Source organism: Hydractinia symbiolongicarpus, chromosome 9, assembly GCF_029227915.1.
Source record: "Hydractinia symbiolongicarpus strain clone_291-10 chromosome 9, HSymV2.1, whole genome shotgun sequence".
Taxonomy (NCBI): Eukaryota; Metazoa; Cnidaria; class Hydrozoa; order Anthoathecata; family Hydractiniidae; genus Hydractinia; species Hydractinia symbiolongicarpus.
In genome coordinates this window covers 8,164,749-8,188,526 of record NC_079883.1, presented here as the reverse complement: position 1 = coordinate 8,188,526, position 23,778 = coordinate 8,164,749, and the positions used below count along the sequence as shown (strand labels likewise).

The window sequence follows — 23,778 nt, the reverse complement described above, 5'->3', positions numbered from 1 at the left end:
AAAACACAGATTTTATAAAAATGTTAAAGTAATGAGCGTAATGTCATTATGCAGCCAATCAGAAATTACTTTCTTAGCACCAATCAAATGGTTTGTTTTGAACCTTAGCTGTCAATCAATATGAGAAATAAAACTTTGGCGCGATAGTGCATTTTAGACCGTCTTGTGTATCCGTACTACATCGACTTCTTAAAATATGGCTCGTACAAAGCAAACTGCACGTAAATCTACTGGAGGAAAGGCTCCACGAAAACAACTCGCCACTAAAGCTGCGAGGAAAAGCGCACCAGCTACTGGAGGAGTGAAAAAACCACATCGTTACAGACCTGGTACAGTTGCTCTCAGAGAAATCAGAAGATACCAGAAGTCAACCGAGCTCTTGATCCGCAAGTTGCCTTTCCAGCGTCTTGTGCGAGAAATTGCTCAGGACTTCAAAACAGATCTGCGATTCCAGAGCACAGCCGTTATGGCTCTGCAAGAGGCTTCTGAAGCGTACCTTGTTGGCTTGTTCGAGGATACTAACTTGTGTGCCATTCACGCAAAACGAGTTACAATCATGCCTAAAGACATCCAGTTGGCAAGAAGAATTCGTGGGGAACGTGCCTAAGCATCTTACCAAACAAAAAACGGCTATTTTTATAGCCACACATCCATAAAAAATATTACGGCTAGCTTTTTATATCAAACTTTGTCCTGCTTTCTGTTTAAATTTTATGCTACATAAAAATTTTATGCTACATAAAGTTTGACAATGTTAAAAATATGAAGGGCAAGAAAAGTAAAAGCAAGAAAATAAGAAATTTAAAAACGAAAATACTTAAACTTAGGGAATCTAATCTTAAATTTACTCTTTTTTAACTGTTTAAGTGACTTAAACAAGTTTAACTTTGTACCAAGATAATGTTTTTTTGTAAATGTGTGGCTATAAAAATAGCCGTTTGTTAATGTAATAGCCAGATACACACAAATTATTTTTTTGCGGTCTTCTTTGCTGCCTTTTTGGGAGTCTTTTTGACCTTCTTTGCTGCAGGTTTTTTAGCAACAGGCTTCTTTGTGGGTTTCTTAGCTGCTGGTTTCTTAGCCGAGGCTTTCTTTGTGGCAGGCTTCTTTGCTGCTTTCTTTGGCGTGCTCTTCTTTGCTGGCTTCTTTTTTGGTGTACTTTTCTTTGCAGTAGGCTTCTTTGCCGTTGGCTTTTTTGCTGCGGCCTTTTTCTTAGGTTTTTCTTTTTTTACCTGACCTAGCTTGAATGATCCAGAAGCACCAGTGCCTTTAGTTTGAATCAAATCGCCTGATGTTACTCCTCGTTTAAGAGCCATTTTCAGATGATGATCTGAGTTTTCAGCAACTTTGTAATTTGCATGAATATATTTTGTAATAGCTTGGCGAGATGAACCACCGCGTTCCTTTAGGGTAGCGATAGCAGCCTTGATCATGTCCACATATTTAGGGTGATCAGCTGTCTTCTTTGCAGCAGGTTTCTTCTTGGGTGCGATTTTCTTTGGAGAAGCTGCTTCACTCATTTTTAATGTTTTCTTACAACAATCCAACGATAAACGATGCTTGTTATCACAGTAGAAGTATACTAAACATTACCGTGTAAATGAGATATAATTTAAGACGGTGCGAAGTATGCGGACGTAAAAGTACCACTCCCGGGAATTGATTTGGCGCGAAAACAGAAATGTGTGTTTCTGTACATCGTATAATGTCCGTTTTGGGTGCCGCGACTATGCGAAAGCATGTTAATTTTTATTTGTAGTACGACGCAATAGTCTGCAAGAGAAGCTGCTGGAGTTTGAGGTCTTCAGCATTACATCTAGTCTGTTAATTTGGGCTTCTTCCGCGCTCGTGTTAGGATTTTCATAAAGCGTTCTTTGGTTTGCGTTGCGTATGTCGGCCTACATCATCGACACGGCCTGTTTCCGGCTATTAGGAGCAATTCATATATTGGGCACTGCGTTTCGACTTTTTTATTAGACCACAGTAAAAAAATTCACTCACAGAAGTCCCTTTCTTTCATGGCTACAAACACGAAGAATTCTGTCGTAAGTAAAACGAATGCGCAAGCCAAAATGACGATGGGGCGAAGTCATAAGCATGGCCCTGTGGCCCAATGGATAAGGCATCTGACTACGAATCAGGGGATTCCAGGTTCGACTCCTGGCAGGGTCGCACTGTCGCATTTCGGCTGCATGGTCTACTGTGTAACGCGCGCGCACGTTCTGGCGTAATGCGTTGATAAACGGAATGTACGCAGACATATTGGAAAGTAATATCACGCACTTAGTATCGTCGCCTTTGTTAGCATTCATGTAAGTTACCATCCACTCGCTACAGTCGCTCTCCATCCTACGGCTAAATCAACAGCCGTGATTTTTACTATGTCGCCGTCCATCCGTACGCGGTGACAGTTGTAAGCTTTACAGTAACGTGACATGCTCCACAAGCAGTTACGGTGTGTGGACGATGCCTATCATGGCAACGCTTGTTCTTTATCGCTTCTCGGCCTAATGGCTAAGATCAAGTGTAGTATCTGTTCTTATCAGTTTAATATCTGGTAGGCCATTCTCTGAATGGTCAGTATATTAATCTGATTTTTGGCCTTGGGTCATGGAGGTGGATTCATTCACGCCGTGACCACGGGTTGCCTTGGTGTTGCACTATTACCGATGGCGGCCCACATAAGCAATAAAAGAATAATAGCAGTCCTCTTTCCGACGGCACTCTGCATAGTCTACGGCGGGAACAAAACGCGTACACTGGGGGAGAATACAGCCTATGCCCCGCGACACGGCAGTTTATAACACACTCAAGCCACAAGCATTAACAAACTTTGAAGGGTACCCTCATGCTACGGTGCAGTTCCAACTCATACTTACCTGACGGGGAAGTAAAGACTGATCAATGAGGGTTTTCTTCCAGAGTGAGGCTCTTGCATTGCACTACGCTTGGGCTGACCTCTGCGATTACTGCAAACGTCAGTAACTCGACCGTACAATTTCTGGTAGTGGGGGCCTGCGTCCGCGCTCGCCCCCTCCTTAAGTCAAAATGAATGAGCTTAGAAAAGTTGCGCGGCCAAATGTCGGTGGTGACTTAAACGCTAAGGTAAAACCTCGCTTGGCTGTTACGAAACGTGATTGCGATATAAGTCCTCGGAAGGCGGCGGAATTTTATTTTATTTGCCATTCCGTCAGGGTTATTGGATGATCGGCAATAGATCGAGTTTGTATGCATTTGAAAGCTCTTTTTTCTCGTACTATCACCTGAAAATGTCGTAGGAAAATGTCATAGGAAACACTTTCAACAACCGCCACGTTCCTTAATTGTTATAACAAGAAATATATCACAGCAAATGAAAATGAAAAGCCTACGACACCGGGAGTTCCCAGGCGGTCCCCCATCCAAGTACTATCCCGGCCCGACGATGCTTAACTTCCGTGATCAGACGAGAACGGGTGTGTTCATCGTGGTATGGCCGTAGACATTAGTAGGTGCAAATACGTGCAATTTATTTTGACGTTGTGATCAAATTTTTTTATTTAATTTCTTTGAGTTACTTAGGACAAGGCGTATGCATGGATTATCTATTAGACTTTAAGGTTATAGTTTTGTGAAAAAAACAATGTTTTTTTAAAGATGTGTGGCTATAAAAATAGCCGTTGTTTTCTGAGTGTAGCGGTTTACTTCTTCTGTCCTTTGTCGTTCTTCTTTGGGAGTAAGACAGCTTGAATGTTTGGCAAAACACCACCAGCTGCAATGGTTACACCGCTCAAAAGTTTGTTTAATTCTTCATCATTACGAACAGCCAATTGTAAATGTCTTGGAATAATCCTAGCTTTTTTGTTGTCTCTTGCTGCGTTACCAGCCAACTCCAATATCTCAGCAGATAAATATTCCAAGACGGCTGCTAAGTAAACTGGTGCTCCAGATCCAATTCGGTTAGCATAGTGCCCTCTACGAAGGAATCTATGCACTCTACCGACTGGAAATTGAAGTCCAGCTCTTGAGGATCTTGTCTTGGCTTTAGCCTTAGCTTTTCCACCTTTTCCACGTCCAGACATAACTGCGATTTGATTTGTAAGTTAATACAAAAACGTACGAATATTTAACGTAAGTGTTAACGAAATAAACTTTACTCGTTTTTTCATCATAAAAATAGGATCGAAATCATGTTTTTTTAACCAATCATAATTAAGTATTAAACAAAAGATTTTTTTTTTAACCAATTAAATTGCGTATCGGCGTTTTCGGATCGAATTCGATCCGATTTTTTTACTTATAAACAAAAAGTTTTGACTTGCAGTTTAATGCTTATTTACAAGTTAAGTAGCAAAAATTTTTAACCATGTCTGACGCAGCAGCTAAAGGAGGAAAACAGGCACCTAAAGTAGCCAAGAAAGGTGAAAAAAGAGCCGGCAAAAAAGGAGGAAAGATTGGTGGAACTGGTGAAAAGAAACGCAAGAGAAAGAGAAAGGAAAGTTATGCTATTTACATCTACAATGTTTTGAAACAAGTTCACCCAGATGTCGGAGTTTCAAGCAAAGCTATGAGCATCATGAACTCATTTGTCAACGACATCTTTGAGCGCATTGCTTCCGAAGCTTCGCGTTTGGCTCTTCAAAACAAAAAGTCGACCATCTCTTCTCGTGAAATTCAAACCGCAGTACGTCTTCTCTTGCCTGGAGAACTTGCAAAACACGCAGTCAGTGAAGGAACAAAAGCCGTCACAAAATACACAAGCAGCAAGTAAACCAACGTCTACCAAACACAAACGGTCTTTTTTAAGACCACACATCTTTAAAAAAACATTTACTTGGCGTCACTACAAGTTAACCGAAGTTAATAAAACTTCTAAATAATGTGCTTAAGAACACTAGCCTACATTTAAAATACTTCCCCATGTGTGTGTGGATTAGCTTCACTTTTCATACGTATTATTAGCTGTACTTGCAGAAAAGACAAGTACATTGATCCATGTTATTGCTTACATTTAACTTAACCCAGCTTTTCACGGAAACACTCCCAGGCAAATTAACCCTACAAAGTATTTCTAAATTTTTTTTGTGTCATATATGACATAGTATCGTATAGCAATAAATGTAACTGTGACAAGACTTTACACATTGTGTAATTTGGAAGCGTGCACAAAGTAATGTTTTAAAAGATTTGTGGCTATAAAAATAGCCGTTTTTGTTGAGCAATGACAACGCTTAACCTCCGAATCCGTAAAGAGTTCTTCCTTGACGTTTTAAGGCATAAACAACATCCATAGCGGTAACGGTCTTGCGTTTAGCGTGCTCTGTGTAGGTTACAGCATCACGAATAACATTCTCTAAGAAAACCTTCAGTACACCTCTGGTTTCCTCATAGATAAGGCCAGAGATACGTTTGACACCACCTCGTCGAGCAAGACGCCGAATAGCAGGTTTTGTGATTCCCTGAATGTTATCACGAAGAATTTTTCGGTGACGTTTAGCACCTCCTTTTCCCAATCCTTTACCTCCTTTTCCGCGTCCAGACATATTGATATAGTTGCGTACAGAACGAGTACAAAAACAACGTTTGAGTTAACAGAATTCAGACAGCTTTAAAAAGAGGCCATAAAATTACCTACTGCTCGTGGAAACACCCTAATTAACCAATAGAGTTGCGTCATTACAAAATGTTCCGAACATTTTGTACATTTTTTTAAGTAAAACTGTAGTTTTTTTAAAAATTCGTGGTCTTAATGTTTCAGTAAGGCAATAAATTTGGCATCGTTGGAATTCGCCAAACCTTCTGCTACTTACTAAAAAAAAAAAAAGTCAAAAGCTTTTGTGTATCAGAAGATACAGCCGTTTTCCCGTAGCCAAAAAACACAGATTTTATAAAAATGTTAAAGTAATGAGCGTAATGTCATTATGCAGCCAATCAGAAATTACTTTCTTAGCACCAATCAAATGGTTTGTTTTGAACCTTAGCTGTCAATCAATATGAGAAATAAAACTTTGGCGCGATAGTGCATTTTAGACCGTCTTGTGTATCCGTACTACATCGACTTCTTAAAATATGGCTCGTACAAAGCAAACTGCACGTAAATCTACTGGAGGAAAGGCTCCACGAAAACAACTCGCCACTAAAGCTGCGAGGAAAAGCGCACCAGCTACTGGAGGAGTGAAAAAACCACATCGTTACAGACCTGGTACAGTTGCTCTCAGAGAAATCAGAAGATACCAGAAGTCAACCGAGCTCTTGATCCGCAAGTTGCCTTTCCAGCGTCTTGTGCGAGAAATTGCTCAGGACTTCAAAACAGATCTGCGATTCCAGAGCACAGCCGTTATGGCTCTGCAAGAGGCTTCTGAAGCGTACCTTGTTGGCTTGTTCGAGGATACTAACTTGTGTGCCATTCACGCAAAACGAGTTACAATCATGCCTAAAGACATCCAGTTGGCAAGAAGAATTCGTGGGGAACGTGCCTAAGCATCTTACCAAACAAAAAACGGCTATTTTTATAGCCACACATCCATAAAAAATATTACGGCTAGCTTTTTATATCAAACTTTGTCCTGCTTTCTGTTTAAATTTTATGCTACATAAAAATTTTATGCTACATAAAGTTTGACAATGTTAAAAATATGAAGGGCAAGAAAAGTAAAAGCAAGAAAATAAGAAATTTAAAAACGAAAATACTTAAACTTAGGGAATCTAATCTTAAATTTACTCTTTTTTAACTGTTTAAGTGACTTAAACAAGTTTAACTTTGTACCAAGATAATGTTTTTTTGTAAATGTGTGGCTATAAAAATAGCCGTTTGTTAATGTAATAGCCAGATACACACAAATTATTTTTTTGCGGTCTTCTTTGCTGCCTTTTTGGGAGTCTTTTTGACCTTCTTTGCTGCAGGTTTTTTAGCAACAGGCTTCTTTGTGGGTTTCTTAGCTGCTGGTTTCTTAGCCGAGGCTTTCTTTGTGGCAGGCTTCTTTGCTGCTTTCTTTGGCGTGCTCTTCTTTGCTGGCTTCTTTTTTGGTGTACTTTTCTTTGCAGTAGGCTTCTTTGCCGTTGGCTTTTTTGCTGCGGCCTTTTTCTTAGGTTTTTCTTTTTTTACCTGACCTAGCTTGAATGATCCAGAAGCACCAGTGCCTTTAGTTTGAATCAAATCGCCTGATGTTACTCCTCGTTTAAGAGCCATTTTCAGATGATGATCTGAGTTTTCAGCAACTTTGTAATTTGCATGAATATATTTTGTAATAGCTTGGCGAGATGAACCACCGCGTTCCTTTAGGGTAGCGATAGCAGCCTTGATCATGTCCACATATTTAGGGTGATCAGCTGTCTTCTTTGCAGCAGGTTTCTTCTTGGGTGCGATTTTCTTTGGAGAAGCTGCTTCACTCATTTTTAATGTTTTCTTACAACAATCCAACGATAAACGATGCTTGTTATCACAGTAGAAGTATACTAAACATTACCGTGTAAATGAGATATAATTTAAGACGGTGCGAAGTATGCGGACGTAAAAGTACCACTCCCGGGAATTGATTTGGCGCGAAAACAGAAATGTGTGTTTCTGTACATCGTATAATGTCCGTTTTGGGTGCCGCGACTATGCGAAAGCATGTTAATTTTTATTTGTAGTACGACGCAATAGTCTGCAAGAGAAGCTGCTGGAGTTTGAGGTCTTCAGCATTACATCTAGTCTGTTAATTTGGGCTTCTTCCGCGCTCGTGTTAGGATTTTCATAAAGCGTTCTTTGGTTTGCGTTGCGTATGTCGGCCTACATCATCGACACGGCCTGTTTCCGGCTATTAGGAGCAATTCATATATTGGGCACTGCGTTTCGACTTTTTTATTAGACCACAGTAAAAAAATTCACTCACAGAAGTCCCTTTCTTTCATGGCTACAAACACGAAGAATTCTGTCGTAAGTAAAACGAATGCGCAAGCCAAAATGACGATGGGGCGAAGTCATAAGCATGGCCCTGTGGCCCAATGGATAAGGCATCTGACTACGAATCAGGGGATTCCAGGTTCGACTCCTGGCAGGGTCGCACTGTCGCATTTCGGCTGCATGGTCTACTGTGTAACGCGCGCGCACGTTCTGGCGTAATGCGTTGATAAACGGAATGTACGCAGACATATTGGAAAGTAATATCACGCACTTAGTATCGTCGCCTTTGTTAGCATTCATGTAAGTTACCATCCACTCGCTACAGTCGCTCTCCATCCTACGGCTAAATCAACAGCCGTGATTTTTACTATGTCGCCGTCCATCCGTACGCGGTGACAGTTGTAAGCTTTACAGTAACGTGACATGCTCCACAAGCAGTTACGGTGTGTGGACGATGCCTATCATGGCAACGCTTGTTCTTTATCGCTTCTCGGCCTAATGGCTAAGATCAAGTGTAGTATCTGTTCTTATCAGTTTAATATCTGGTAGGCCATTCTCTGAATGGTCAGTATATTAATCTGATTTTTGGCCTTGGGTCATGGAGGTGGATTCATTCACGCCGTGACCACGGGTTGCCTTGGTGTTGCACTATTACCGATGGCGGCCCACATAAGCAATAAAAGAATAATAGCAGTCCTCTTTCCGACGGCACTCTGCATAGTCTACGGCGGGAACAAAACGCGTACACTGGGGGAGAATACAGCCTATGCCCCGCGACACGGCAGTTTATAACACACTCAAGCCACAAGCATTAACAAACTTTGAAGGGTACCCTCATGCTACGGTGCAGTTCCAACTCATACTTACCTGACGGGGAAGTAAAGACTGATCAATGAGGGTTTTCTTCCAGAGTGAGGCTCTTGCATTGCACTACGCTTGGGCTGACCTCTGCGATTACTGCAAACGTCAGTAACTCGACCGTACAATTTCTGGTAGTGGGGGCCTGCGTCCGCGCTCGCCCCCTCCTTAAGTCAAAATGAATGAGCTTAGAAAAGTTGCGCGGCCAAATGTCGGTGGTGACTTAAACGCTAAGGTAAAACCTCGCTTGGCTGTTACGAAACGTGATTGCGATATAAGTCCTCGGAAGGCGGCGGAATTTTATTTTATTTGCCATTCCGTCAGGGTTATTGGATGATCGGCAATAGATCGAGTTTGTATGCATTTGAAAGCTCTTTTTTCTCGTACTATCACCTGAAAATGTCGTAGGAAAATGTCATAGGAAACACTTTCAACAACCGCCACGTTCCTTAATTGTTATAACAAGAAATATATCACAGCAAATGAAAATGAAAAGCCTACGACACCGGGAGTTCCCAGGCGGTCCCCCATCCAAGTACTATCCCGGCCCGACGATGCTTAACTTCCGTGATCAGACGAGAACGGGTGTGTTCATCGTGGTATGGCCGTAGACATTAGTAGGTGCAAATACGTGCAATTTATTTTGACGTTGTGATCAAATTTTTTTATTTAATTTCTTTGAGTTACTTAGGACAAGGCGTATGCATGGATTATCTATTAGACTTTAAGGTTATAGTTTTGTGAAAAAAACAATGTTTTTTTAAAGATGTGTGGCTATAAAAATAGCCGTTGTTTTCTGAGTGTAGCGGTTTACTTCTTCTGTCCTTTGTCGTTCTTCTTTGGGAGTAAGACAGCTTGAATGTTTGGCAAAACACCACCAGCTGCAATGGTTACACCGCTCAAAAGTTTGTTTAATTCTTCATCATTACGAACAGCCAATTGTAAATGTCTTGGAATAATCCTAGCTTTTTTGTTGTCTCTTGCTGCGTTACCAGCCAACTCCAATATCTCAGCAGATAAATATTCCAAGACGGCTGCTAAGTAAACTGGTGCTCCAGATCCAATTCGGTTAGCATAGTGCCCTCTACGAAGGAATCTATGCACTCTACCGACTGGAAATTGAAGTCCAGCTCTTGAGGATCTTGTCTTGGCTTTAGCCTTAGCTTTTCCACCTTTTCCACGTCCAGACATAACTGCGATTTGATTTGTAAGTTAATACAAAAACGTACGAATATTTAACGTAAGTGTTAACGAAATAAACTTTACTCGTTTTTTCATCATAAAAATAGGATCGAAATCATGTTTTTTTAACCAATCATAATTAAGTATTAAACAAAAGATTTTTTTTTTAACCAATTAAATTGCGTATCGGCGTTTTCGGATCGAATTCGATCCGATTTTTTTACTTATAAACAAAAAGTTTTGACTTGCAGTTTAATGCTTATTTACAAGTTAAGTAGCAAAAATTTTTAACCATGTCTGACGCAGCAGCTAAAGGAGGAAAACAGGCACCTAAAGTAGCCAAGAAAGGTGAAAAAAGAGCCGGCAAAAAAGGAGGAAAGATTGGTGGAACTGGTGAAAAGAAACGCAAGAGAAAGAGAAAGGAAAGTTATGCTATTTACATCTACAATGTTTTGAAACAAGTTCACCCAGATGTCGGAGTTTCAAGCAAAGCTATGAGCATCATGAACTCATTTGTCAACGACATCTTTGAGCGCATTGCTTCCGAAGCTTCGCGTTTGGCTCTTCAAAACAAAAAGTCGACCATCTCTTCTCGTGAAATTCAAACCGCAGTACGTCTTCTCTTGCCTGGAGAACTTGCAAAACACGCAGTCAGTGAAGGAACAAAAGCCGTCACAAAATACACAAGCAGCAAGTAAACCAACGTCTACCAAACACAAACGGTCTTTTTTAAGACCACACATCTTTAAAAAAACATTTACTTGGCGTCACTACAAGTTAACCGAAGTTAATAAAACTTCTAAATAATGTGCTTAAGAACACTAGCCTACATTTAAAATACTTCCCCATGTGTGTGTGGATTAGCTTCACTTTTCATACGTATTATTAGCTGTACTTGCAGAAAAGACAAGTACATTGATCCATGTTATTGCTTACATTTAACTTAACCCAGCTTTTCACGGAAACACTCCCAGGCAAATTAACCCTACAAAGTATTTCTAAATTTTTTTTGTGTCATATATGACATAGTATCGTATAGCAATAAATGTAACTGTGACAAGACTTTACACATTGTGTAATTTGGAAGCGTGCACAAAGTAATGTTTTAAAAGATTTGTGGCTATAAAAATAGCCGTTTTTGTTGAGCAATGACAACGCTTAACCTCCGAATCCGTAAAGAGTTCTTCCTTGACGTTTTAAGGCATAAACAACATCCATAGCGGTAACGGTCTTGCGTTTAGCGTGCTCTGTGTAGGTTACAGCATCACGAATAACATTCTCTAAGAAAACCTTCAGTACACCTCTGGTTTCCTCATAGATAAGGCCAGAGATACGTTTGACACCACCTCGTCGAGCAAGACGCCGAATAGCAGGTTTTGTGATTCCCTGAATGTTATCACGAAGAATTTTTCGGTGACGTTTAGCACCTCCTTTTCCCAATCCTTTACCTCCTTTTCCGCGTCCAGACATATTGATATAGTTGCGTACAGAACGAGTACAAAAACAACGTTTGAGTTAACAGAATTCAGACAGCTTTAAAAAGAGGCCATAAAATTACCTACTGCTCGTGGAAACACCCTAATTAACCAATAGAGTTGCGTCATTACAAAATGTTCCGAACATTTTGTACATTTTTTTAAGTAAAACTGTAGTTTTTTTAAAAATTCGTGGTCTTAATGTTTCAGTAAGGCAATAAATTTGGCATCGTTGGAATTCGCCAAACCTTCTGCTACTTACTAAAAAAAAAAAAAGTCAAAAGCTTTTGTGTATCAGAAGATACAGCCGTTTTCCCGTAGCCAAAAAACACAGATTTTATAAAAATGTTAAAGTAATGAGCGTAATGTCATTATGCAGCCAATCAGAAATTACTTTCTTAGCACCAATCAAATGGTTTGTTTTGAACCTTAGCTGTCAATCAATATGAGAAATAAAACTTTGGCGCGATAGTGCATTTTAGACCGTCTTGTGTATCCGTACTACATCGACTTCTTAAAATATGGCTCGTACAAAGCAAACTGCACGTAAATCTACTGGAGGAAAGGCTCCACGAAAACAACTCGCCACTAAAGCTGCGAGGAAAAGCGCACCAGCTACTGGAGGAGTGAAAAAACCACATCGTTACAGACCTGGTACAGTTGCTCTCAGAGAAATCAGAAGATACCAGAAGTCAACCGAGCTCTTGATCCGCAAGTTGCCTTTCCAGCGTCTTGTGCGAGAAATTGCTCAGGACTTCAAAACAGATCTGCGATTCCAGAGCACAGCCGTTATGGCTCTGCAAGAGGCTTCTGAAGCGTACCTTGTTGGCTTGTTCGAGGATACTAACTTGTGTGCCATTCACGCAAAACGAGTTACAATCATGCCTAAAGACATCCAGTTGGCAAGAAGAATTCGTGGGGAACGTGCCTAAGCATCTTACCAAACAAAAAACGGCTATTTTTATAGCCACACATCCATAAAAAATATTACGGCTAGCTTTTTATATCAAACTTTGTCCTGCTTTCTGTTTAAATTTTATGCTACATAAAAATTTTATGCTACATAAAGTTTGACAATGTTAAAAATATGAAGGGCAAGAAAAGTAAAAGCAAGAAAATAAGAAATTTAAAAACGAAAATACTTAAACTTAGGGAATCTAATCTTAAATTTACTCTTTTTTAACTGTTTAAGTGACTTAAACAAGTTTAACTTTGTACCAAGATAATGTTTTTTTGTAAATGTGTGGCTATAAAAATAGCCGTTTGTTAATGTAATAGCCAGATACACACAAATTATTTTTTTGCGGTCTTCTTTGCTGCCTTTTTGGGAGTCTTTTTGACCTTCTTTGCTGCAGGTTTTTTAGCAACAGGCTTCTTTGTGGGTTTCTTAGCTGCTGGTTTCTTAGCCGAGGCTTTCTTTGTGGCAGGCTTCTTTGCTGCTTTCTTTGGCGTGCTCTTCTTTGCTGGCTTCTTTTTTGGTGTACTTTTCTTTGCAGTAGGCTTCTTTGCCGTTGGCTTTTTTGCTGCGGCCTTTTTCTTAGGTTTTTCTTTTTTTACCTGACCTAGCTTGAATGATCCAGAAGCACCAGTGCCTTTAGTTTGAATCAAATCGCCTGATGTTACTCCTCGTTTAAGAGCCATTTTCAGATGATGATCTGAGTTTTCAGCAACTTTGTAATTTGCATGAATATATTTTGTAATAGCTTGGCGAGATGAACCACCGCGTTCCTTTAGGGTAGCGATAGCAGCCTTGATCATGTCCACATATTTAGGGTGATCAGCTGTCTTCTTTGCAGCAGGTTTCTTCTTGGGTGCGATTTTCTTTGGAGAAGCTGCTTCACTCATTTTTAATGTTTTCTTACAACAATCCAACGATAAACGATGCTTGTTATCACAGTAGAAGTATACTAAACATTACCGTGTAAATGAGATATAATTTAAGACGGTGCGAAGTATGCGGACGTAAAAGTACCACTCCCGGGAATTGATTTGGCGCGAAAACAGAAATGTGTGTTTCTGTACATCGTATAATGTCCGTTTTGGGTGCCGCGACTATGCGAAAGCATGTTAATTTTTATTTGTAGTACGACGCAATAGTCTGCAAGAGAAGCTGCTGGAGTTTGAGGTCTTCAGCATTACATCTAGTCTGTTAATTTGGGCTTCTTCCGCGCTCGTGTTAGGATTTTCATAAAGCGTTCTTTGGTTTGCGTTGCGTATGTCGGCCTACATCATCGACACGGCCTGTTTCCGGCTATTAGGAGCAATTCATATATTGGGCACTGCGTTTCGACTTTTTTATTAGACCACAGTAAAAAAATTCACTCACAGAAGTCCCTTTCTTTCATGGCTACAAACACGAAGAATTCTGTCGTAAGTAAAACGAATGCGCAAGCCAAAATGACGATGGGGCGAAGTCATAAGCATGGCCCTGTGGCCCAATGGATAAGGCATCTGACTACGAATCAGGGGATTCCAGGTTCGACTCCTGGCAGGGTCGCACTGTCGCATTTCGGCTGCATGGTCTACTGTGTAACGCGCGCGCACGTTCTGGCGTAATGCGTTGATAAACGGAATGTACGCAGACATATTGGAAAGTAATATCACGCACTTAGTATCGTCGCCTTTGTTAGCATTCATGTAAGTTACCATCCACTCGCTACAGTCGCTCTCCATCCTACGGCTAAATCAACAGCCGTGATTTTTACTATGTCGCCGTCCATCCGTACGCGGTGACAGTTGTAAGCTTTACAGTAACGTGACATGCTCCACAAGCAGTTACGGTGTGTGGACGATGCCTATCATGGCAACGCTTGTTCTTTATCGCTTCTCGGCCTAATGGCTAAGATCAAGTGTAGTATCTGTTCTTATCAGTTTAATATCTGGTAGGCCATTCTCTGAATGGTCAGTATATTAATCTGATTTTTGGCCTTGGGTCATGGAGGTGGATTCATTCACGCCGTGACCACGGGTTGCCTTGGTGTTGCACTATTACCGATGGCGGCCCACATAAGCAATAAAAGAATAATAGCAGTCCTCTTTCCGACGGCACTCTGCATAGTCTACGGCGGGAACAAAACGCGTACACTGGGGGAGAATACAGCCTATGCCCCGCGACACGGCAGTTTATAACACACACTCAAGCCACAAGCATTAACAAACTTTGAAGGGTACCCTCATGCTACGGTGCAGTTCCAACTCATACTTACCTGACGGGGAAGTAAAGACTGATCAATGAGGGTTTTCTTCCAGAGTGAGGCTCTTGCATTGCACTACGCTTGGGCTGACCTCTGCGATTACTGCAAACGTCAGTAACTCGACCGTACAATTTCTGGTAGTGGGGGCCTGCGTCCGCGCTCGCCCCCTCCTTAAGTCAAAATGAATGAGCTTAGAAAAGTTGCGCGGCCAAATGTCGGTGGTGACTTAAACGCTAAGGTAAAACCTCGCTTGGCTGTTACGAAACGTGATTGCGATATAAGTCCTCGGAAGGCGGCGGAATTTTATTTTATTTGCCATTCCGTCAGGGTTATTGGATGATCGGCAATAGATCGAGTTTGTATGCATTTGAAAGCTCTTTTTTCTCGTACTATCACCTGAAAATGTCGTAGGAAAATGTCATAGGAAACACTTTCAACAACCGCCACGTTCCTTAATTGTTATAACAAGAAATATATCACAGCAAATGAAAATGAAAAGCCTACGACACCGGGAGTTCCCAGGCGGTCCCCCATCCAAGTACTATCCCGGCCCGACGATGCTTAACTTCCGTGATCAGACGAGAACGGGTGTGTTCATCGTGGTATGGCCGTAGACATTAGTAGGTGCAAATACGTGCAATTTATTTTGACGTTGTGATCAAATTTTTTTATTTAATTTCTTTGAGTTACTTAGGACAAGGCGTATGCATGGATTATCTATTAGACTTTAAGGTTATAGTTTTGTGAAAAAAACAATGTTTTTTTAAAGATGTGTGGCTATAAAAATAGCCGTTGTTTTCTGAGTGTAGCGGTTTACTTCTTCTGTCCTTTGTCGTTCTTCTTTGGGAGTAAGACAGCTTGAATGTTTGGCAAAACACCACCAGCTGCAATGGTTACACCGCTCAAAAGTTTGTTTAATTCTTCATCATTACGAACAGCCAATTGTAAATGTCTTGGAATAATCCTAGCTTTTTTGTTGTCTCTTGCTGCGTTACCAGCCAACTCCAATATCTCAGCAGATAAATATTCCAAGACGGCTGCTAAGTAAACTGGTGCTCCAGATCCAATTCGGTTAGCATAGTGCCCTCTACGAAGGAATCTATGCACTCTACCGACTGGAAATTGAAGTCCAGCTCTTGAGGATCTTGTCTTGGCTTTAGCCTTAGCTTTTCCACCTTTTCCACGTCCAGACATAACTGCGATTTGATTTGTAAGTTAATACAAAAACGTACGAATATTTAACGTAAGTGTTAACGAAATAAACTTTACTCGTTTTTTCATCATAAAAATAGGATCGAAATCATGTTTTTTTAACCAATCATAATTAAGTATTAAACAAAAGATTTTTTTTTTAACCAATTAAATTGCGTATCGGCGTTTTCGGATCGAATTCGATCCGATTTTTTTACTTATAAACAAAAAGTTTTGACTTGCAGTTTAATGCTTATTTACAAGTTAAGTAGCAAAAATTTTTAACCATGTCTGACGCAGCAGCTAAAGGAGGAAAACAGGCACCTAAAGTAGCCAAGAAAGGTGAAAAAAGAGCCGGCAAAAAAGGAGGAAAGATTGGTGGAACTGGTGAAAAGAAACGCAAGAGAAAGAGAAAGGAAAGTTATGCTATTTACATCTACAATGTTTTGAAACAAGTTCACCCAGATGTCGGAGTTTCAAGCAAAGCTATGAGCATCATGAACTCATTTGTCAACGACATCTTTGAGCGCATTGCTTCCGAAGCTTCGCGTTTGGCTCTTCAAAACAAAAAGTCGACCATCTCTTCTCGTGAAATTCAAACCGCAGTACGTCTTCTCTTGCCTGGAGAACTTGCAAAACACGCAGTCAGTGAAGGAACAAAAGCCGTCACAAAATACACAAGCAGCAAGTAAACCAACGTCTACCAAACACAAACGGTCTTTTTTAAGACCACACATCTTTAAAAAAACATTTACTTGGCGTCACTACAAGTTAACCGAAGTTAATAAAACTTCTAAATAATGTGCTTAAGAACACTAGCCTACATTTAAAATACTTCCCCATGTGTGTGTGGATTAGCTTCACTTTTCATACGTATTATTAGCTGTACTTGCAGAAAAGACAAGTACATTGATCCATGTTATTGCTTACATTTAACTTAACCCAGCTTTTCACGGAAACACTCCCAGGCAAATTAACCCTACAAAGTATTTCTAAATTTTTTTTGTGTCATATATGACATAGTATCGTATAGCAATAAATGTAACTGTGACAAGACTTTACACATTGTGTAATTTGGAAGCGTGCACAAAGTAATGTTTTAAAAGATTTGTGGCTATAAAAATAGCCGTTTTTGTTGAGCAATGACAACGCTTAACCTCCGAATCCGTAAAGAGTTCTTCCTTGACGTTTTAAGGCATAAACAACATCCATAGCGGTAACGGTCTTGCGTTTAGCGTGCTCTGTGTAGGTTACAGCATCACGAATAACATTCTCTAAGAAAACCTTCAGTACACCTCTGGTTTCCTCATAGATAAGGCCAGAGATACGTTTGACACCACCTCGTCGAGCAAGACGCCGAATAGCAGGTTTTGTGATTCCCTGAATGTTATCACGAAGAATTTTTCGGTGACGTTTAGCACCTCCTTTTCCCAATCCTTTACCTCCTTTTCCGCGTCCAGACATATTGATATAGTTGCGTACAGAACGAGTACAAAAACAACGTTTGAGTTAACAGAATTCAGACAGCTTTAAAAAGAGGCCATAAAATTACCTACTGCTCGTGGAAACACCCTAATTAACCAATAGAGTTGCGTCATTACAAAATGTTCCGAACATTTTGTACATTTTTTTAAGTAAAACTGTAGTTTTTTTAAAAATTCGTGGTCTTAATGTTTCAGTAAGGCAATAAATTTGGCATCGTTGGAATTCGCCAAACCTTCTGCTACTTACTAAAAAAAAAAAAAGTCAAAAGCTTTTGTGTATCAGAAGATACAGCCGTTTTCCCGTAGCCAAAAAACACAGATTTTATAAAAATGTTAAAGTAATGAGCGTAATGTCATTATGCAGCCAATCAGAAATTACTTTCTTAGCACCAATCAAATGGTTTGTTTTGAACCTTAGCTGTCAATCAATATGAGAAATAAAACTTTGGCGCGATAGTGCATTTTAGACCGTCTTGTGTATCCGTACTACATCGACTTCTTAAAATATGGCTCGTACAAAGCAAACTGCACGTAAATCTACTGGAGGAAAGGCTCCACGAAAACAACTCGCCACTAAAGCTGCGAGGAAAAGCGCACCAGCTACTGGAGGAGTGAAAAAACCACATCGTTACAGACCTGGTACAGTTGCTCTCAGAGAAATCAGAAGATACCAGAAGTCAACCGAGCTCTTGATCCGCAAGTTGCCTTTCCAGCGTCTTGTGCGAGAAATTGCTCAGGACTTCAAAACAGATCTGCGATTCCAGAGCACAGCCGTTATGGCTCTGCAAGAGGCTTCTGAAGCGTACCTTGTTGGCTTGTTCGAGGATACTAACTTGTGTGCCATTCACGCAAAACGAGTTACAATCATGCCTAAAGACATCCAGTTGGCAAGAAGAATTCGTGGGGAACGTGCCTAAGCATCTTACCAAACAAAAAACGGCTATTTTTATAGCCACACATCCATAAAAAATATTACGGCTAGCTTTTTATATCAAACTTTGTCCTGCTTTCTGTTTAAATTTTATGCTACATAAAAATTTTATGCTACATAAAGTTTGACAATGTTAAAAATATGAAGGGCAAGAAAAGTAAAAGCAAGAAAATAAGAAATTTAAAAACGAAAATACTTAAACTTAGGGAATCTAATCTTAAATTTACTCTTTTTTAACTGTTTAAGTGACTTAAACAAGTTTAACTTTGTACCAAGATAATGTTTTTTTGTAAATGTGTGGCTATAAAAATAGCCGTTTGTTAATGTAATAGCCAGATACACACAAATTATTTTTTTGCGGTCTTCTTTGCTGCCTTTTTGGGAGTCTTTTTGACCTTCTTTGCTGCAGGTTTTTTAGCAACAGGCTTCTTTGTGGGTTTCTTAGCTGCTGGTTTCTTAGCCGAGGCTTTCTTTGTGGCAGGCTTCTTTGCTGCTTTCTTTGGCGTGCTCTTCTTTGCTGGCTTCTTTTTTGGTGTACTTTTCTTTGCAGTAGGCTTCTTTGCCGTTGGCTTTTTTGCTGCGGCCTTTTTCTTAGGTTTTTCTTTTTTTACCTGACCTAGCTTGAATGATCCAGAAGCACCAGTGCCTTTAGTTTGAATCAAATCGCCTGATGTTACTCCTCGTTTAAGAGCCATTTTCAGATGATGATCTGAGTTTTCAGCAACTTTGTAATTTGCATGAATATATTTTGTAATAGCTTGGCGAGATGAACCACCGCGTTCCTTTAGGGTAGCGATAGCAGCCTTGATCATGTCCACATATTTAGGGTGATCAGCTGTCTTCTTTGCAGCAGGTTTCTTCTTGGGTGCGATTTTCTTTGGAGAAGCTGCTTCACTCATTTTTAATGTTTTCTTACAACAATCCAACGATAAACGATGCTTGTTATCACAGTAGAAGTATACTAAACATTACCGTGTAAATGAGATATAATTTAAGACGGTGCGAAGTATGCGGACGTAAAAGTACCACTCCCGGGAATTGATTTGGCGCGAAAACAGAAATGTGTGTTTCTGTACATCGTATAATGTCCGTTTTGGGTGCCGCGACTATGCGAAAGCATGTTAATTTTTATTTGTAGTACGACGCAATAGTCTGCAAGAGAAGCTGCTGGAGTTTGAGGTCTTCAGCATTACATCTAGTCTGTTAATTTGGGCTTCTTCCGCGCTCGTGTTAGGATTTTCATAAAGCGTTCTTTGGTTTGCGTTGCGTATGTCGGCCTACATCATCGACACGGCCTGTTTCCGGCTATTAGGAGCAATTCATATATTGGGCACTGCGTTTCGACTTTTTTATTAGACCACAGTAAAAAAATTCACTCACAGAAGTCCCTTTCTTTCATGGCTACAAACACGAAGAATTCTGTCGTAAGTAAAACGAATGCGCAAGCCAAAATGACGATGGGGCGAAGTCATAAGCATGGCCCTGTGGCCCAATGGATAAGGCATCTGACTACGAATCAGGGGATTCCAGGTTCGACTCCTGGCAGGGTCGCACTGTCGCATTTCGGCTGCATGGTCTACTGTGTAACGCGCGCGCACGTTCTGGCGTAATGCGTTGATAAACGGAATGTACGCAGACATATTGGAAAGTAATATCACGCACTTAGTATCGTCGCCTTTGTTAGCATTCATGTAAGTTACCATCCACTCGCTACAGTCGCTCTCCATCCTACGGCTAAATCAACAGCCGTGATTTTTACTATGTCGCCGTCCATCCGTACGCGGTGACAGTTGTAAGCTTTACAGTAACGTGACATGCTCCACAAGCAGTTACGGTGTGTGGACGATGCCTATCATGGCAACGCTTGTTCTTTATCGCTTCTCGGCCTAATGGCTAAGATCAAGTGTAGTATCTGTTCTTATCAGTTTAATATCTGGTAGGCCATTCTCTGAATGGTCAGTATATTAATCTGATTTTTGGCCTTGGGTCATGGAGGTGGATTCATTCACGCCGTGACCACGGGTTGCCTTGGTGTTGCACTATTACCGATGGCGGCCCACATAAGCAATAAAAGAATAATAGCAGTCCTCTTTCCGACGGCACTCTGCATAGTCTACGGCGGGAACAAAACGCGTACACTGGGGGAGAATACAGCCTATGCCCCGCGACACGGCAGTTTATAACACACTCAAGCCACAAGCATTAACAAACTTTGAAGGGTACCCTCATGCTACGGTGCAGTTCCAACTCATACTTACCTGACGGGGAAGTAAAGACTGATCAATGAGGGTTTTCTTCCAGAGTGAGGCTCTTGCATTGCACTACGCTTGGGCTGACCTCTGCGATTACTGCAAACGTCAGTAACTCGACCGTACAATTTCTGGTAGTGGGGGCCTGCGTCCGCGCTCGCCCCCTCCTTAAGTCAAAATGAATGAGCTTAGAAAAGTTGCGCGGCCAAATGTCGGTGGTGACTTAAACGCTAAGGTAAAACCTCGCTTGGCTGTTACGAAACGTGATTGCGATATAAGTCCTCGGAAGGCGGCGGAATTTTATTTTATTTGCCATTCCGTCAGGGTTATTGGATGATCGGCAATAGATCGAGTTTGTATGCATTTGAAAGCTCTTTTTTCTCGTACTATCACCTGAAAATGTCGTAGGAAAATGTCATAGGAAACACTTTCAACAACCGCCACGTTCCTTAATTGTTATAACAAGAAATATATCACAGCAAATGAAAATGAAAAGCCTACGACACCGGGAGTTCCCAGGCGGTCCCCCATCCAAGTACTATCCCGGCCCGACGATGCTTAACTTCCGTGATCAGACGAGAACGGGTGTGTTCATCGTGGTATGGCCGTAGACATTAGTAGGTGCAAATACGTGCAATTTATTTTGACGTTGTGATCAAATTTTTTTATTTAATTTCTTTGAGTTACTTAGGACAAGGCGTATGCATGGATTATCTATTAGACTTTAAGGTTATAGTTTTGTGAAAAAAACAATGTTTTTTTAAAGATGTGTGGCTATAAAAATAGCCGTTGTTTTCTGAGTGTAGCGGTTTACTTCTTCTGTCCTTTGTCGTTCTTCTTTGGGAGTAAGACAGCTTGAATGTTTGGCAAAACACCACCAGCTGCAATGGTTACACCGCTCAAAAGTTTGTTTAATTCTTCATCATTACGAACAGCCAATTGTAAATGTCTTGGAATAATCCTAGCTTTTTTGTTGTCTCTTGCTGCGTTACCAGCCAACTCCAATATCTCAGCAGATAAATATTCCAAGACGGCTGCTAAGTAAACTGGTGCTCCAGATCCAATTCGGTTAGCATAGTGCCCTCTACGAAGGAATCTATGCACTCTACCGACTGGAAATTGAAGTCCAGCTCTTGAGGATCTTGTCTTGGCTTTAGCCTTAGCTTTTCCACCTTTTCCACGTCCAGACATAACTGCGATTTGATTTGTAAGTTAATACAAAAACGTACGAATATTTAACGTAAGTGTTAACGAAATAAACTTTACTCGTTTTTTCATCATAAAAATAGGATCGAAATCATGTTTTTTTAACCAATCATAATTAAGTATTAAACAAAAGATTTTTTTTTTAACCAATTAAATTGCGTATCGGCGTTTTCGGATCGAATTCGATCCGATTTTTTTACTTATAAACAAAAAGTTTTGACTTGCAGTTTAATGCTTATTTACAAGTTAAGTAGCAAAAATTTTTAACCATGTCTGACGCAGCAGCTAAAGGAGGAAAACAGGCACCTAAAGTAGCCAAGAAAGGTGAAAAAAGAGCCGGCAAAAAAGGAGGAAAGATTGGTGGAACTGGTGAAAAGAAACGCAAGAGAAAGAGAAAGGAAAGTTATGCTATTTACATCTACAATGTTTTGAAACAAGTTCACCCAGATGTCGGAGTTTCAAGCAAAGCTATGAGCATCATGAACTCATTTGTCAACGACATCTTTGAGCGCATTGCTTCCGAAGCTTCGCGTTTGGCTCTTCAAAACAAAAAGTCGACCATCTCTTCTCGTGAAATTCAAACCGCAGTACGTCTTCTCTTGCCTGGAGAACTTGCAAAACACGCAGTCAGTGAAGGAACAAAAGCCGTCACAAAATACACAAGCAGCAAGTAAACCAACGTCTACCAAACACAAACGGTCTTTTTTAAGACCACACATCTTTAAAAAAACATTTACTTGGCGTCACTACAAGTTAACCGAAGTTAATAAAACTTCTAAATAATGTGCTTAAGAACACTAGCCTACATTTAAAATACTTCCCCATGTGTGTGTGGATTAGCTTCACTTTTCATACGTATTATTAGCTGTACTTGCAGAAAAGACAAGTACATTGATCCATGTTATTGCTTACATTTAACTTAACCCAGCTTTTCACGGAAACACTCCCAGGCAAATTAACCCTACAAAGTATTTCTAAATTTTTTTTGTGTCATATATGACATAGTATCGTATAGCAATAAATGTAACTGTGACAAGACTTTACACATTGTGTAATTTGGAAGCGTGCACAAAGTAATGTTTTAAAAGATTTGTGGCTATAAAAATAGCCGTTTTTGTTGAGCAATGACAACGCTTAACCTCCGAATCCGTAAAGAGTTCTTCCTTGACGTTTTAAGGCATAAACAACATCCATAGCGGTAACGGTCTTGCGTTTAGCGTGCTCTGTGTAGGTTACAGCATCACGAATAACATTCTCTAAGAAAACCTTCAGTACACCTCTGGTTTCCTCATAGATAAGGCCAGAGATACGTTTGACACCACCTCGTCGAGCAAGACGCCGAATAGCAGGTTTTGTGATTCCCTGAATGTTATCACGAAGAATTTTTCGGTGACGTTTAGCACCTCCTTTTCCCAATCCTTTACCTCCTTTTCCGCGTCCAGACATATTGATATAGTTGCGTACAGAACGAGTACAAAAACAACGTTTGAGTTAACAGAATTCAGACAGCTTTAAAAAGAGGCCATAAAATTACCTACTGCTCGTGGAAACACCCTAATTAACCAATAGAGTTGCGTCATTACAAAATGTTCCGAACATTTTGTACATTTTTTTAAGTAAAACTGTAGTTTTTTTAAAAATTCGTGGTCTTAATGTTTCAGTAAGGCAATAAATTTGGCATCGTTGGAATTCGCCAAACCTTCTGCTACTTACTAAAAAAAAAAAAAGTCAAAAGCTTTTGTGTATCAGAAGATACAGCCGTTTTCCCGTAGCCAAAAAACACAGATTTTATAAAAATGTTAAAGTAATGAGCGTAATGTCATTATGCAGCCAATCAGAAATTACTTTCTTAGCACCAATCAAATGGTTTGTTTTGAACCTTAGCTGTCAATCAATATGAGAAATAAAACTTTGGCGCGATAGTGCATTTTAGACCGTCTTGTGTATCCGTACTACATCGACTTCTTAAAATATGGCTCGTACAAAGCAAACTGCACGTAAATCTACTGGAGGAAAGGCTCCACGAAAACAACTCGCCACTAAAGCTGCGAGGAAAAGCGCACCAGCTACTGGAGGAGTGAAAAAACCACATCGTTACAGACCTGGTACAGTTGCTCTCAGAGAAATCAGAAGATACCAGAAGT

General features: G+C 40.4%; 16 non-coding genes across 16 annotated transcripts; 12 read left to right on the top strand and 4 right to left on the bottom strand.

Annotated features, from left to right (window-relative positions):
* Positions 1 to 2,099: 2,099 nt before the first annotated feature.
* On the top strand, positions 2,100 to 2,172 carry Trnar-acg (transfer RNA arginine (anticodon ACG)). Its single transcript has one exon. It is a non-coding gene; the product is annotated as a tRNA-Arg (tRNA).
* A 322-nt stretch (positions 2,173 to 2,494) lies between these two features.
* On the top strand, positions 2,495 to 2,686 carry LOC130660710 (U2 spliceosomal RNA). The gene has a single exon (XR_008987907.1). It is a non-coding gene; the product is annotated as a U2 spliceosomal RNA (small nuclear RNA).
* A 185-nt stretch (positions 2,687 to 2,871) lies between these two features.
* LOC130659653 (U1 spliceosomal RNA) lies at positions 2,872 to 3,036 on the top strand. The gene has a single exon (XR_008986858.1). It is a non-coding gene; the product is annotated as a U1 spliceosomal RNA (small nuclear RNA).
* Positions 3,037 to 3,364: 328 nt separating this feature from the next.
* On the bottom strand, positions 3,365 to 3,483 carry LOC130660003 (5S ribosomal RNA). The gene has a single exon (XR_008987205.1). It is a non-coding gene; the product is annotated as a 5S ribosomal RNA (ribosomal RNA).
* A 4,468-nt stretch (positions 3,484 to 7,951) lies between these two features.
* On the top strand, positions 7,952 to 8,024 carry Trnar-acg (transfer RNA arginine (anticodon ACG)). The gene has a single exon. It is a non-coding gene; the product is annotated as a tRNA-Arg (tRNA).
* A 322-nt stretch (positions 8,025 to 8,346) lies between these two features.
* Positions 8,347 to 8,538, top strand: LOC130660709 (U2 spliceosomal RNA). The gene has a single exon (XR_008987906.1). It is a non-coding gene; the product is annotated as a U2 spliceosomal RNA (small nuclear RNA).
* A 185-nt stretch (positions 8,539 to 8,723) lies between these two features.
* On the top strand, positions 8,724 to 8,888 carry LOC130659652 (U1 spliceosomal RNA). The gene has a single exon (XR_008986857.1). It is a non-coding gene; the product is annotated as a U1 spliceosomal RNA (small nuclear RNA).
* Positions 8,889 to 9,216: 328 nt separating this feature from the next.
* Positions 9,217 to 9,335, bottom strand: LOC130659991 (5S ribosomal RNA). The gene has a single exon (XR_008987193.1). It is a non-coding gene; the product is annotated as a 5S ribosomal RNA (ribosomal RNA).
* Positions 9,336 to 13,803: 4,468 nt separating this feature from the next.
* On the top strand, positions 13,804 to 13,876 carry Trnar-acg (transfer RNA arginine (anticodon ACG)). The gene has a single exon. It is a non-coding gene; the product is annotated as a tRNA-Arg (tRNA).
* Positions 13,877 to 14,198: 322 nt separating this feature from the next.
* Positions 14,199 to 14,390, top strand: LOC130660707 (U2 spliceosomal RNA). Its single transcript, XR_008987905.1, has one exon. It is a non-coding gene; the product is annotated as a U2 spliceosomal RNA (small nuclear RNA).
* Positions 14,391 to 14,577: 187 nt separating this feature from the next.
* On the top strand, positions 14,578 to 14,742 carry LOC130659651 (U1 spliceosomal RNA). Its single transcript, XR_008986856.1, has one exon. It is a non-coding gene; the product is annotated as a U1 spliceosomal RNA (small nuclear RNA).
* Positions 14,743 to 15,070: 328 nt separating this feature from the next.
* LOC130659979 (5S ribosomal RNA) lies at positions 15,071 to 15,189 on the bottom strand. Its single transcript, XR_008987181.1, has one exon. It is a non-coding gene; the product is annotated as a 5S ribosomal RNA (ribosomal RNA).
* A 4,468-nt stretch (positions 15,190 to 19,657) lies between these two features.
* Positions 19,658 to 19,730, top strand: Trnar-acg (transfer RNA arginine (anticodon ACG)). The gene has a single exon. It is a non-coding gene; the product is annotated as a tRNA-Arg (tRNA).
* A 322-nt stretch (positions 19,731 to 20,052) lies between these two features.
* On the top strand, positions 20,053 to 20,244 carry LOC130660706 (U2 spliceosomal RNA). The gene has a single exon (XR_008987904.1). It is a non-coding gene; the product is annotated as a U2 spliceosomal RNA (small nuclear RNA).
* A 185-nt stretch (positions 20,245 to 20,429) lies between these two features.
* On the top strand, positions 20,430 to 20,594 carry LOC130659650 (U1 spliceosomal RNA). Its single transcript, XR_008986855.1, has one exon. It is a non-coding gene; the product is annotated as a U1 spliceosomal RNA (small nuclear RNA).
* A 328-nt stretch (positions 20,595 to 20,922) lies between these two features.
* LOC130659967 (5S ribosomal RNA) lies at positions 20,923 to 21,041 on the bottom strand. The gene has a single exon (XR_008987169.1). It is a non-coding gene; the product is annotated as a 5S ribosomal RNA (ribosomal RNA).
* Between the last annotated feature and the right edge of the window lie 2,737 nt (positions 21,042 to 23,778).